Raw genomic sequence first — 14,285 nt, forward strand, 5'->3', positions numbered from 1 at the left:
GAGTCGCTAAAAACAGCTCTGGGCCCTGACTCCGTTAGGTGCATCGAGGAGGCTCAAGCACGTGGAGAGATCCCGTCCGAACTGACCCCCATCCGGACGGAATTCCTCATTGGCGCCAAACCCCGGAACCTCCCTCAGGGGCCGGCGCCTCACAACTTGAGCCGCCTCGGGGAAATCCCCTCCGTGCCCTTCAGTTCCGCGCGGAGGGGTTTCCTGTACGGGCTGCTCCTGCACACTCTCAACTTTGCCATCCTCGACTGCCGTCCGGACACGCCATGGCGTACCATCCTGCCGTCCGGAGGAGGCGGGGGTCCCCGATGGAGGGCACTCTACGCAGGGGTCCTCCCACTATTTGTCGGGGACTTGGCCTGGAGGGTGGTGCACGGAGCAGTGCCGTGCAACAAATTTTTAAGCCGGTTCACGGACTCCCAGGCCGCCTGCAATTTCTGCGGTCTGGAGGAGTCCGTGTTCCATGTTTTTATTGAGTGCACGAGGTTGCAGCCCCTGTTCCATTATTTGAAGGGGCTGCTCCTGAAATTCTGGCTGCACTTCAGTCCCATTCTCCTGATCTTTGGGCACCCTGTGCGGAGGGGAGCGGGTAGGTCCGAGGGCCTCCTCGTAGGACTGCTCCTGGGCACGGCCAAGGGTGCCATCAGCCGGTCCAGGCAGCGGGCGGTCGAGGGGGTCGTTCAACCTGACTGCCTGCCTCTCTTCCGCTCTTACATCCGGTCCAGGGTGTCCTTGGAGATGGAGCATGCGGTGTCCACCGGTACGCTCGCGGCCTTCCGCGAGAGGTGGGCACCGGAGGGACTGGAGTGCATCATCACGCCCGGCAACCAAATTTTAATTTGATTTTACGTTTTAAAGTTTAATTTGTTTTAATTGCCGGTGCTTTTAGTGTCCCCTTCCCTTTTATAGGGGGCACTGGGGAAAAATTGTGATTTTAGTGCCCAAAAAAAAAACCCAAAAAAAAGAAAAACACAAAAAAAAACCAAAAAAAGGAAAAAAAGGGCCTTGTAAATGTCTGGTGTGTCACCCAGGTCGGGTGGCATGGTTTAATGTTTTATGTTTTGCAGGTAGACTCTAAAAGAGTTTCCTGCCCCGCGCCGACAACCCACCGTCTCGTGCCCCACATCATCCGGGCTCCACCAACTGTAGCCGCCGCCGCCCGCGCATGCTCAATGCGGGAGATCCGGCTCAGCCCCGCCCACTGGGGGGGCCGCAAGCACCACCCCTCGAACACTCCGATTGTTTGGAGGACCAACCGCTTGCTCGGTCCTCCAACCCCGCCCCCGCTCTTCCTATTGGCCCGGAGCTGCCGTCAATCACCCGGGCAGTGTGAGCTGAGTATGCGCGATGGGGCGGCTGTGTCTAAGGCAGTGGCTGAGAGATGGACGGACGGAGGGACGGAGCGAGCGAGCGAGCGAGTTCAGAAACCCCGGGGGGCTGCGGGCTTCACACACACCGAGTGCGGGCCCAGGCCCCGCCCGAGAGACAACATACCCGCTGTGGGCCTCAGGTCCCGAACTACAACCTGCGGCTCCGGCCTTTCCCCGAGCGGGGCCTTCTCCCGGTGATGGGTGCGGGGGGGGGTGGCGCTCTCTGTGTTGCAGCAGTTTGAGCGGGAGTGGGGATGGAGGAGAAGCTGTTGGGTTTCCCCCCCCCCCCCCCCCCCCCCCCCCCCAGTACTTCTGGGCCCAGTGGGACCAACAATTGCCCATGTGGGGCTGTCCAGGGAGGTGAGCTCTGGGCCCAGTGGGACCAACAATTGTCCATGTGGGGCTGTCCAGGGAGGTGAGCTCTGGGCCCAGTGGGACCAACAATTGCCCATGTGGGGCTGTCCGGGGAGGTGGGCTCTGGGCCCAGTGGGGCCAACAATTGCCCATGTGGGACTGTCCGGGGAGGTGGGCTCTGGGCCCAGTGGGGCCAACAATTGCCCATGTGTGGCTGTCCGGGGAGATGGGCTCTGGGCCCAGTGGGACCAACAATTGCCCATGTGGGGCTATCCGGGGAGGCGGCTTCTGGGGAGATTAGTTTGTTAAACACACCCTGTGTCCGTACAATGCAAGTTTGTTTTAGGAACAAGCATTTCTGTAGAAACTTTTAATCCATTTTACATATACAGATTTTTTATTTGTTCTGGGCTGTGGCCGTCGCTGGCAAGGCCAGCATGTACTGTCCATCCCTAATTATACTGGAGAAGGTGGTGGTGAGCCGCTTACTTGAACCGCTACAGTCCGTGTGGTGAAGGTACTCCCATAGTGCTGTTAGGGAGGGAGTTCCAGGATTTTGACCCAGTGATGATGAAAGAATGGTGATATATGACCAAGTCAGGATGGTGTGTGACTTGGAGGGGATCTTGCAGATGATGGTGTTCCCTTTTCCTTCTAGGTGTTAAAAGTCACGGGACAGGTTGGGTGGCAGATTCCCTTCCATAAGAACATAGGAATTAGGAGCAGGAGTCAGCCATACGGCCCTTCGAGCCTGCTCCACCAGTCAATAAGACCATGGCTGATCTTCGATTTGACTTTCCTGCCCGATCCCCATATCGCTGAAGAACGTTAGTGCGCAGTTGGGATTTTTGTGACAATCCAGCAGCTTTCATGGTGACTGTTTTTCTGGGGGTTCTCTCACACTCCCTTTTACCTGTTTTATATTCATTTTTCAGGTTAGTAGAAGGGGAGGAGTTGTAGACGGGAAATTTACATCACATTACGATCGGTCAGTCTATTCATCGGGACCTGAATATCATCAAACAACATGGAAGCAAAAAGCAGCGTTGACAACGGGGAGAAACCGTACACGTGTTGTGTGTGTGGACGAGGATTCAGCCTATCCTCTGGCCTAGCGAAACACAAACGCAGTCACACTGGGGAGAAACCGTGGAAATGTGGGGACTATGGGAAAGAATTCAATTACCCGTCTGAGCTGGAAACTCATCGACACAATCACACCGGGGAGATGCCGTTCTCCTGCTCAGTTTGCAGGAAGGTATTGTGTTCCTAACACAGATGAGGCTGCACATAGGGAGGTTTTAGTAACAGTGACCTCAGTCTTTATTAAGACACTCCAGAGTGAGGAACAGGCCTTAGGGGCCGGCTTATATACAGTGCTCCAAGGGATGCTGGGATCCCTTGGAACTTCAGAGGATGTGCTCCCTGGTGGCGGAACATGAGAGTGCATGCTTTTCAGATACACAACAGAAGGGATTGACTCATATGTCCCACCTGCTGAAGCACCAGCGAGTTCACACTGGGAAGAGGCCATTTACCTGCCCCCTGTGCAGGAAAGATTCGTGCATGCACCCAACCTGCGGGCGCATCAGCTTGATCATACTGGCGAGTGGCCGTTGCCATGTTCCGACTGTCGGAAGGGCTTGAAAAGCTTCTGGCAGCTGGCGACACACCAGAGAAAGGCCGTTCACCTGCTGCATGAATGGGAAGATTTTCAGTGATCTGTCCAACCGGTGAGCACACCAGTGGATGGATCACTAATGAGAGATCCTGTAGGTATTCTGACTGAGGGAAGAGCTTTAGCAGACACGGGAACCTATCACGCTGTGGTTAGGCCCTTTGTCTGTTCCCTGTGTTCAAAACGATTCACTCTGTTATCCACCCTGCTGAGACACCAGCGAGCTCACACTGACGAGCGACCTTTTAAATGTTCAGACTGTGGGAAGAACTAGAAAAGCTCCAATAACCTGCTGAGACACCAGCGAGCTCACTGTTCTGTAGTGCAGGGCCCTGCAGATCGCTGGGGCACCATGATTGTGGAATAGATGAATGTTTTATAAATGTTGTACTGTTGTTTAATCTTTCAAACTGTTGTGCTCGCTGACCTACATTCCTCCCGGTTAAGCAATGCCTCGATTTCAAAATTCTTATCCTTATTTTCAGATCCCTCCATGTCCTCACCCCTCCCTATCTCTGTAATCTTCTCCAGCCCCACAACCTCTGATATCTGCTCTCTTAATTCAGTCTTTTTGAGCATTCCTGCTGATAATCGCACACCCTTCTGTTGCCTAGGCCCTAAGCTCCAAAACTCGCTCCCTAAATATCTCCACCTCTCATTCCTCCTTTTAAGATGGTCCTTACAACCTATGTCTTTGTCACTTGCCCTAATATCTGCTCATGTGGCTTGGTGTCAAGTTTTTGTCTTATAATACTGTGAAATTCCTTGGGACATTAAAGGCGTTTTTGTTGTTGTTGCTGATTCCCTTGATTTGACCTTTCATGGTATTACATAGAATGTACAGCACAGAAACAGACCATTCGGCCCAACTAGCCCATGTCGGGATTTAAACTTCACATGACTCTCCTCCCACCCTATCAACCTATCCTCCTATTCCTCGAAAGTGAGGAGTTCCAGTCACTGGTTGCCTTTTAGTGCCCGTCCAAAGGGCTAATGTGTGAGGGTATGCAGTGATTGTTGGCAGCCTATTCAACCTTGGGGGCATCACAGTCCAAAAAACATGCCCATTGCAGACTTGGCCTTTGGTGCTGGGGTGAATGGACAATGATCACTAGTAGGAGCCCAGGGCATTGAGGTTAACTGCAGTCGCCCCAACTGCAGCCCATGCTGGGATCAGCTGACAACCCCCACAGTGAGCAGCTGGAATGTGCAACCTATCTTGGTCTGCGCTGGGGAGCAAGGGAGGTCAAGGGTCAGCAGAGAAAGCCATCAACCTTGACCCCAGCGCCCCTCACGCAGGAGAAACCAGTTGCATTGACGTCATGACAGCTGCACTTTTCATGACGTCAACACGTTCCAGCGCGCGTCACCCTCAGCCGCCCGCCCACTGTCCCGCGATCTCGCTCCCCATTGGTCGGGAGTTCCTGTCAATCAGGCCGTGCGCCCGGGTCACGTGTTTTTCGAGCGCGCGCATCGCCCAACGGCCGGAAGCAGGGAGAAGGTTCCGGAGCGGGGGAGGAGGAGGAGGAAGCGGCGGCGGGGAGGCTTTCTAAACACCCGGGGTAGGCCTCAAGCCCCGAACAAGAACCTACGGCTCCGAGCGGGGCCCCCAGGGTGCAGCTGCTGGGCTTTCTCCCGGTGATAGGCCCGGGGGCAACGGCCGCCATCTTGGGGCAGAATCTACTGGGGGGTTAATGACGTCACGGTGCTGCAGGACGCTGATTGGTGAGTCGGACAGGCTTTGTCCCTCGGTGGGCTGAGAAAATGTCAATTGCTGGAATCACAACTTGTATTTATATAGCGCCTTTAACGGAGCGACACGTCCCAAGGGCTTCACAGCAGCGTTACAGACACAACACATACATTTAACACCCAGACACAAAAGGAACAATTAAGGCAGGTGACCAAAAGCTTGTTTAAAGAGGCAGGTTTTAAGGAGCGTCTTAAAGAGGCGGAGAGGTTTTGGGAGGGAGTTCCTGAGCTTGTGGCCCAGGCAGCTGAGGGCACGGCCTCCGCGGGTGGAACGATTATAATCAGGGATGTTCACGAGGGCAGAATTTGAGGAGCGCGGACATCTCGTCAGGTTGTGAGGCTGAAAAAGAGTGATTTGTAAACAAGGATGGAATTTTGAAATCGAGGCGTTGTTTAACCGGGAGCCAATGGAGGTCAGCGAGTGCAGCGGTGGTGGGTGATCGTGACTTGGTGCGAGTTAAGACACGGGCTGCTGAGTTTTGGATGATCTCAAAGTTTATGTAGTGTAGAATGTGAGAGGCCAGGAGTGAGCTGGAGTAGTCAAGTCTAGAGGTAACAAAGGCATGGATGAAGGTTTCAGTAGCAGAAGAGCTGAGGCAGGGGCTGAAGTGGGCAATGTTACGGAGGTGGAAAAAGGCAGTTTTAGTTATGCCGCGGATATGTGGCTCAACTTATTTCAGGGTCAATTATGACACCTAGGTTGCGAACAGTCTTTTCACTCTCAGATTGATGATAGGGAGAGGGATGGAGTCAATGGTTAGGGAATGCAGTTTGTGATGGGGACCAAAGATAATAGCTTCGGTCTTCTCAATATTTGGAGAAAACTTCTGCTCATCCAGTACTGGATGTCAGACAAACAATCTAATTTAGAACTACTTTATTTAATTAGCAACTAAATTAGATAAAACAATTAAGTAATAACATTTAAATAATAAAAAATAATAAATTAACTAATGAAATAAAACAGAAAAAGCTGGAAATCTCAGCGGGTCAGGCAGCATCTGTGGAGAGAAGCAGAGCCAACGTTTCGGGTCTCTGACCCTTCGTCAGAACTGGCAAAAGTTTCAAATGTAACAGATTCTTAAGAAAATGCTGGGAACCTGAAAGGGGGAGGAGAGGAAAGAAAAAAAGGCAATATCTCTGATCGGGTGGGGGGGGGGCAGAAGAGATTTAAGAGACAAAAGTGATGATGGGCCAAACTGATATAGTAATGGCACAAGTTAGGAAACAAAAGATGAGTCTAGATATGGTGTGAATGCCTGAATAATTACCAGCTGCCATGGGAAACAGAGAGAATTTGTTAAAAAAAAGGGAGGAAAGGGAACAAAATATGGGCAGAGATTATGGTCTGAAATTGTTGAACTCGATGTTGAATCCAGAAGGCTGTAAAGTACCTAAACGAAAGATGAGGTGCTGTTCCTCGAGCTTGCGTTGAGCTTCATTGGAAAAGTGTAGAAGGCCAAGGATGGAGTGGTCAGATTTGGAGTGGAGTGGAGAATTAAAGTGACAGGTGACCGGAAGCTCAGGGTCACACTTGCGGAATGAATGGAGGTGTTCATGTCAAGGGCCATGTTAACCATGGCGGAGGGGAATCTTTTTGGATGAGGAAAAAGGAAGAAATTTTTAAGGCACTAGTGTGGAAGGTGGCGTCATCAGAACAGATGCGACAGAGACGGAGAAACTGGGAGAATGGAATGGAGTTCCTACAGGATGCGGGATGGGAGGAAGTGTATTCCAGATAGCTGTGGGAGTCGGTGGGCTTATAGTGAATGTTTGTCAATAGTCTATCCTCAAAAATGGAGACACAGAAGTCGAGGAAGGGAAGAGTCGGTGAGGGACGGGTGGAAATTGGATGCAAAGTGAATGATATTTTCTAGTTTAGGGCGAAAGCAGGAGACGGCACTGATTCAGTCATCAATCTACCGGAAAAAGAGGGGACCCGAGTAGGACTGGAACAAAGACACATGGGTTCCGATAGCAACACCTTTAATTTGGAGGAAGTGAGTGGAGTTAAAGGAGAAGTTGTTCAATGTGAGAACAAGTTCAGCCAGGTGGAAGAGGAGGAAGGGTGATGGTGGATGGGGACTGGTTGGGCCTGTGCTCGAGGAAGAAGCGGTGCGCCCTCAGGCCATCCTGGTGGGAGATGGAAGTGTAGAGGGATTGGACATCCATAGTGAAAAGTTGGGGCCAGGAAACTGTTAAAGTGGCGGACGGCATTGGAAGAGTCACTGGACAAGGGGAGAAAAAATAGAATCAAGATAGGAAGAAATAAGTTTTATTTCAGGCAAGAACAGGCTGAAATGATGGGTCTACCAGGGCAGTCCTGTTTGTGGATCTTGAGAAGGAGGTAGAAGCGGGCTGTGTGATTTTGGGGACCTATGAGATTTGGTGGCTGTGGAGTGAAGATCTCCAGAGGAGATGAGGTCAGTGACATTTTGGGAAATGATGGCTTGATGTTCGGTGGTGGGGTCATGGTCCAGGGGGAGATAGGAGGAAGTGTCAGAGAGTTAGCGATCACTCTCTGCAAGGTAGAGGTTGGTTCGCCAAACAATAACAGAACCACCCTTGTCAACAGGTTTAATGACACTGTAGGGGTTGGATCTGAGAGAGCGCAGTGCTGCAAATTCAGAGGGAGTGAGGTTGGAGGGAGTGAGTAGCAGTGAGATGGCCGATGTCGCATCGGCAGTTTGCAATGAAGAGGACTAGAGAGGGCAACATAGAAACATAGAAAATAGTTGCAGGAATAGGCCATTCGGCCCTTCGAGCCTACAACACCATTCAATATGATCATGGCTGATCATGCACTTCAGTACCCTATTCCTGCTTTCTCGCCATACTCCTTGATCCCTTTAGCCGTAAGGGCCACATCTAACTCCCTTTTGCATATATCTAACGAACTGGCCTCAATAACTTTCTGTGGTAGAGAATTCCACATGCTCACATCTCTCTGAGTGAAGAAGTTTCTCCTCATCTCTGTCCTAAATGGCTTACCCCTTATCCCCTGGTTCAGGAGTTCCCCATCATCGGGAACATTCTTCCTGCATCTAACCTGTCCAATCCTGTCAGAATTTTATATGTTTCTATGAGATCCTCTCTCATTCTTCTAAATTCCATTGAATATAAGCCTAGTCGGTGCAGTCTTTCTTCATATGTCAGTCCTGTCATCCCGGGAATCAGTCTGGTGAACCTTCGCTGCACTCCCACAATAGCAAAAATGTCCTTCCTCAGATTAGGAGGCCAAAACTGTACACAATATTCAAAGTGTGGCCTCACCAAGGCCCTGTACAACCTCCCTGGCTCCTATACTCAAATCCTCTCGCTATTAAGGGCAACATGCCATTTGTCTTCTTCACTGCCTGCTGTACCTGTATGCCAACTTTCAATGACTGATGTACCATGACACCCAGGTCTCGTTGCGCCTCCCCTTTTACTAATCTGTCACCATTCAGATAACAATCTGTCTTCCTGTTTTTATGACCAAAGTGGATAACCTCACATTTATCTACATTATACCGCATCTGCCATGTATTTGCCCATTCACCTAACCTGTCCAAATCACCCTGCAGCCTCTTAGCATCCTCCTCACAGCTCACACTGCCACCCAGCTTAGTGTCATCTGCAAACTTGGAGATATTCAATTCCTTCGTCTAAATCTTTAATGTACATTATAAGTAGCAGGGGTCCCAGCATTGAGACTTGCGGTATCCCACGAGTCACTGCTTGCCATTCTGAAAAGGACCCGTTTATTCCCACTCTTTGCTTCCTGTCTGCCAAGCAGTTCTCTATCCACGTCAGTTCATTAGCCTCAATACCATGTGCTTTAATTTTGCACACTAATCTCTTGCGTGGGACCTTGTCAAAAGCCTAAATACACCACATCCACTGGCTCCCCCTTGTTCACTCTACTAGTTACATCCCCCCAAAAATTCTAGGTTTGTCAAGCATGATTTCCCTTTCATAAATCCATGCTGACTTGGACCGATCCTGTCACTGCTTTCCAAATGCGCTGCTATTACATCTTTAATAATTGATTCCAACATTTTCCCCACCACCGATGTCAGACTGACCGGTCTATAATTCCCTGTTTTCTCTAGAGGCCAGAGGGAGAGGTTCAGGTAGAGCGAGAATTCTGAAAACAGGAGAAAGGGTCAGCTGTGCAGGGGGAAGACTCCTGGCCGAAGGAGATGAAGGAAATGGAAAAAGAGCTCAGCATCGTCCGACCTCAAAATTCATCGAAGTGGGGGTGTAAGGGGATGAAGCTCAGGCCTTTGCTGAGGACCGATCGTTCGGGGTCAGAGAGAGAGGAAGGTCAGAGGGCATAGTAAAAACACAGCAGGGGGTGAGATTGGAAGAAGGGATGGGATCAGAGGGAAGTGAAGGGGAAGAATGTTCCGAAGAGCCGTTGGTGTCCAAGAGTTGTTGAAAGAAGGTTAGATAGACATGTCAGGGCAGGTGGTTTGCCGTAACTGCAGCATGTGGGAGTTTGTGAAGAGCATGGCGATCCCGAGCGCCCATGTCTGTTCGGTGAGAGGCCTATAAAAGGCACAGCAGGGAGTCCGGGGCCCAGCGTCGAGGAGGTGCGTGGAGAGGCGTGCTTGTACAGCTACAGGGAGAAGGCAAAAAGAAATAGAAAGGTGATGTCACAGCCAAGGGGGTAAGTGATTGGCTGGTGATTGGTGAGTAGTTTTTCTTTTTTCTCTTCGATAACAGTGAGTAACTTTAAACATTGTTGTTGCCAATTTAAGTGTATCTAAGGGTTAAGTCATGGCAGGAGAGGTCGGTCACATGATATGCTCCTCCTGTACCATGTGGGAACTCGGGGACTGACAACTACATCTGCGGGAAGTGTATCCGCCTCCAGCTCCTGACGGACCGCGTTGCGGAATTGGAGCTGAGGGTGGATTCACTCTGGAGCATCCACGATGCTGAGAATGATGTGAGTAGCATGTGTAGCGAGTTGGTCTTACCGCAGGAGAAGGGTCCACAGCCAGCTAGGGAATGGAAGACCAGCAGGAAGAGTAGTGCAAGGAAGGTAGTGCAAGGGTCCCCTGTGGTCATCCCCCTGAAAAACAGATACACTGCTTTGAGTACTGTTGAGGGGGATGACTCATCAGGGGAGGGCAGCAGCAGCCAAGTTCATGACACTGTGGTTGGCTCTGCTGCACAGGGGGGCAGGAAAAAGAGTGGGAGAGCAATAGTGATAGGGGATTCAATTGTGAGGGGAATAGATAGGCGTTTCTGCGGCCGCAACCGAGACTCCAAGATAGTATGTTGCCTCCCTGGTGCAAGGGTCAAGGATGTCTCGGAGCGGGTGCAGGACATTCTAAAAAGGGAGGGAGAACAGCCAGTTGTCGTGGTGCACATTGGTACCAACGACATAGGTAAAAAAAAAGGGATGAGGTCCTACGAAATGAATTTAAGGAGCTAAATTAAAAAGTAGGACCTCAAAAGTAGTAATCTCGGGATTGCTACCAGTGCCACGTGCTAGTCAGAGTAGGAATCGCAGGATGAATACATGGCTTGAGCAGTGGTGCAGCAGGGAGGGATTCAAATTCCTGGGTCATTGGAACAGGTTCTGGGGAAGGTGGGACCAGTACAAACCGGACGGTCTGCACCTGGGCAGGACCGGAACCAATGTCCTCGGGGGAGTGTTTGCTAGTGCTGTTGGGGAGGAGTTAAACTAATATGGCAGGGGGATGGGAACCAATGCAGGGAGACAGAGGGAAACAAAAAGGAGACAAAAGCAAAAGACAGAAAGGAGATGAGGAAAAGTGGAGAGCAGAGAAACCCAAGGCAAAGAACAAAAAGGGCCACTGTACAGCAAAATTCTAAAAGGACCAAGGGTGTTAAAAAAACTAGCTTGAAGGCTTTGTGTCTTAATGCAAGGAGTATCCGTAATAAGGTGCATGAATTAACTGTGCAAATAGATGTTAACAAATATGATGTGATTGGGATTACAGAGACGTGGCTCCAGGATGATCAGGGCTGGGAACTCAACATCCAGGGATATTCAACATTCAGGAAGGATAGAACAAAAGGAAAAGGAGGTGGGTTAGCATTGCTGGTTAAAGAGGAGATTAATGTAACAGTTAGGAAGGACATTAGCTTGGATGATGTGGAATCTATATGGGTAGAGCTGCAGAACACCAAAAGGCAAAAAACGTTAGTGGGAGTTGTGTACAGACCTCCAAACAGTAGTAGTGATGTTGGAGAGGGCATCAAACAGGAAATTAGGGGTGCAATAAAGGTGCAGCAGTTATAATGGATGACTTTAATATGCACATAGATTGGGCTAACCAAACTGGAAGCAATACAGTGGAGGAGGATTTCCTGGAGTGCATAAGGGATGGTTTTCTAGACCAATATGTCGAGGAACCAACTAGGGGGGAGGCCATCTTAGAGAGGATTAATTAGCAATCTCGTTGTGCGAGGCCCCTTGGGGAAGAGTGACCATAATATGGTGGAATTCTGCATTAGGATGGAGAATGAAACAGTTAATTCAGAGACCATGGTCCAGAACTTAAAGAAGCGTAACTTTGAACGTATGAGGCGTGAATTGGCTAGGATAGATTGGCGAATGATACTTAAGGGGTTGACTGTGGATGGGCAATGGCAGACATTTAGAGACCGCATGGATGAACTACAACAATTGTACATTCCTGTCTGGCGTAAAAAATAAAAAAGGGAAGGTGGCTCAACCGTGGCTATCAAGGGAAATCAGGGATAGTATTAAAGCCAAGGAAGTGGCATACAAATTGGCCAGAAATAGCAGCGAACCCGGGGACTGGGAGAAATTTAGAACTCAGCAGTGGAGGACAAAGGGTTTGATTAGGGCAGGGAAAATGGAGTACGCGAAGAAGCTTGCAGGGAACATTAAGACGGATTACAAAAGTTTCTATAGATATGTAAAGAGAAAAAGGTTAGTAAAGACAAACGTAGGTCCCCTGCAGTCAGAATCAGGGGAAGTCATAACGGGGAACAAAGAAATGGCAGACCAATTGAACAAGTACTTTGGTTCGGTATTCACTAAGGAGGACAAAAACAACCTTCCGGATATAAAAGGGGTCAGAGGGTCTAGTAAGGAGGAGAAACTGAGGGAAATCCTTATTAGTCGGGAAATTGTGTTGGGGAAATTGATGGGATGGAAAGCCGGTAAATCCCCAGGGCCTGATGGACTGCATCCCAGAGTACTTAAGGAGGTGGCCTTGGAAATAGCGGATGCGTTGACAGTCATTTTCCAACATTCCATTGACTCTGGATCAGTTCCTATCGAGTGGAGGGTAGCCAATGTAACCCCACTTTTTAAAAAAGGAGGGAGAGAGAAAACGGAATTAGAGACTGGTCAGCCTGACCTCAGTAGTGGGTAAAATGATGGAATCAATTATTAAGGATGTCATAGCAGCGCACTTAGAAAGAGGTGACATGATACGTCCAAGTCAGCATGGATTTGTGAAAGGGAAATCATGCTTGACAAATCTTCTGGAATTTTTTGAGGATGTTTCTAGTAGAGTGGACAAGGGAGAACCAGTTGATGTGGTATATTTGGACTTTCAGAAGGCTTTCGACAAGGTCCCACACAAGAGATTAATGTGCAAAGTTAAAGCACATGGGATTGGGGGTAGTGTGCTGACATGGATTGAGAACTGGTTGTCAGACAGGAAGCAAAGAGTAGGAGTAAATGGGTACTTTTCAGAATGGCAGGCAGTGACTAGTGGGATACCGCAAGGTTCTGTGCTGGAGCCCCAGCTGTTTACACTGTACATTAATGATTTAGACGAGGGGATTAAATGTAGTATTTCCAAATTTGCGGATGACACTAAGTTGGGTGGCAATGTGAGCTGCGAGGAGGATGCTATGAGGCTGCAGAGCGACTTGGATAGGTTAGGTGAGTGGGCAAATGCATGGCAGATGAAGTATAATGTGGATAAATGTGAGGTTATCCACTTTGGTGGTAAAAACAGAGAGACAGACTATTATCTGAATGGTGACAGATTAGGAAAAGGGGAGGTGCAACGAGACCTGGGTGTCATAGTACATCAGTCATTGAAGGTTGGCATGCAGGTACAGCAGGCGGTTAAGAAAGCAAATGGCATGTTGGCCTTCATAGCGAGGGGATTTGAGTACAGGGGCAGGGAGGTGTTGCTACAGTTGTACAGGGCCTTGGTGAGGCCACACCTGGTGTATTGTGTGCAGTTTTGGTCTCCTAACTTGAGGAAGGACATTCTTGCTATTGAGGGAGTGCAGCGAAGGTTCACTAGACTGATTCCCGGGATGGCAGGACTGACCCATCAAGAAAGACTGGATCAACTGGGCTTGTATTCACTGGAGTTCAGAAGAATGAGAGGGGACCTCATAGAAACATTTAAAATTCTGATGGGTTCAGACAGGTTAGATGCAGGAAGAATGTTCTCAATGTTGGGGAAGTCCAGAACCAGGGGTCACATTTTAAGGATAAGTGGTAAACCATTTGGGACCGAGATGAGGAGAAACTTCTTCACCCAGAGAGTGGTAAACCTGTGGAATTCTCTACCACAGAATGTTGAGGCTAATTCACTAAATATATTCAAAAAGGAGTTGGATGAAGTCCTTACTACTAGGGGGATCAAGGGGTATGGCGCGAAAGCAGGAATGGGGTACTGAAGTTGCATGTTCAGCCATGAATGGCGGTGCAGGCTAGAAGGGCCGAATGGCCTACTCCTGCACCTAGTTTCTATGTTTCTATGTAAGTGTCTGCAGCTCGAGGAACTTCGGCTCCGAGTTGTTGAGCTGGAGTACAAGGTGCAGACATTGCGGGGCATCAGGGAGGCAGAGAGTTTGGTCAGTGGTCAGGGACGGGAGGCCGGTATGTAGTGATGAAGGAGCATCAGCCCTTGACATTGTCCAACAGGTCTGAAATACTTGCTGCCTGTATGCATGAGGAAAATGACTGCAGGGAGGATGTGCAAACTAACAATAGCACTGTTGTGTTCCCTGCCTGGTGCCAGGGTTAAGGATATCTCCTCGTCGCTGGGGAAGAACTTGAAATGGGAGGGGGAGGATCCAGTTGTCTATGTAGGAACCAATGACGTGGATAGAACCAGGAATGAGGTTAATACGAACATAAGAAATTGAAGCAGGAGTAG

General features: G+C 49.6%; 2 protein-coding genes and 1 pseudogene across 8 annotated transcripts in view; 2 read left to right on the top strand and 1 right to left on the bottom strand.

Annotated features, from left to right (window-relative positions):
* Positions 1 to 14,285, top strand: part of LOC139273419 (histone H2A) — a 605,799-nt gene that overhangs the window by 364,627 nt on the left and 226,887 nt on the right. The gene's annotated exons all lie outside the window — the stretch shown is intronic.
* Positions 1 to 14,285, bottom strand: part of LOC139273441 (zinc finger protein 721-like) — a 460,657-nt pseudogene that overhangs the window by 235,234 nt on the left and 211,138 nt on the right.
* LOC139273401 (zinc finger protein 432-like) overlaps positions 1 to 14,285 on the top strand; it is an 82,069-nt gene that overhangs the window by 50,945 nt on the left and 16,839 nt on the right. The window contains exons 1-2 of one of the 7 annotated variants that reach the window (XM_070890269.1): positions 4,907 to 5,136; positions 11,124 to 11,210. The exons of 2 other annotated variants lie outside the window; for them this stretch is intronic. The gene's annotated coding sequence lies outside the window, so the exon portion shown is untranslated. Of the gene's footprint in view, positions 1 to 2,668; positions 2,992 to 4,906; positions 5,137 to 11,123; positions 11,211 to 14,285 lie in introns of those variants that run through there. 4 more of the 7 variants (XM_070890272.1, XM_070890275.1, XM_070890271.1 and 1 more) reach the window with 4 other exon arrangements.

The sequence above is a fragment of the Pristiophorus japonicus genome, chromosome 9 (genome assembly GCF_044704955.1).
Source record: "Pristiophorus japonicus isolate sPriJap1 chromosome 9, sPriJap1.hap1, whole genome shotgun sequence".
NCBI classification, from domain to species: Eukaryota; Metazoa; Chordata; class Chondrichthyes; family Pristiophoridae; genus Pristiophorus; species Pristiophorus japonicus.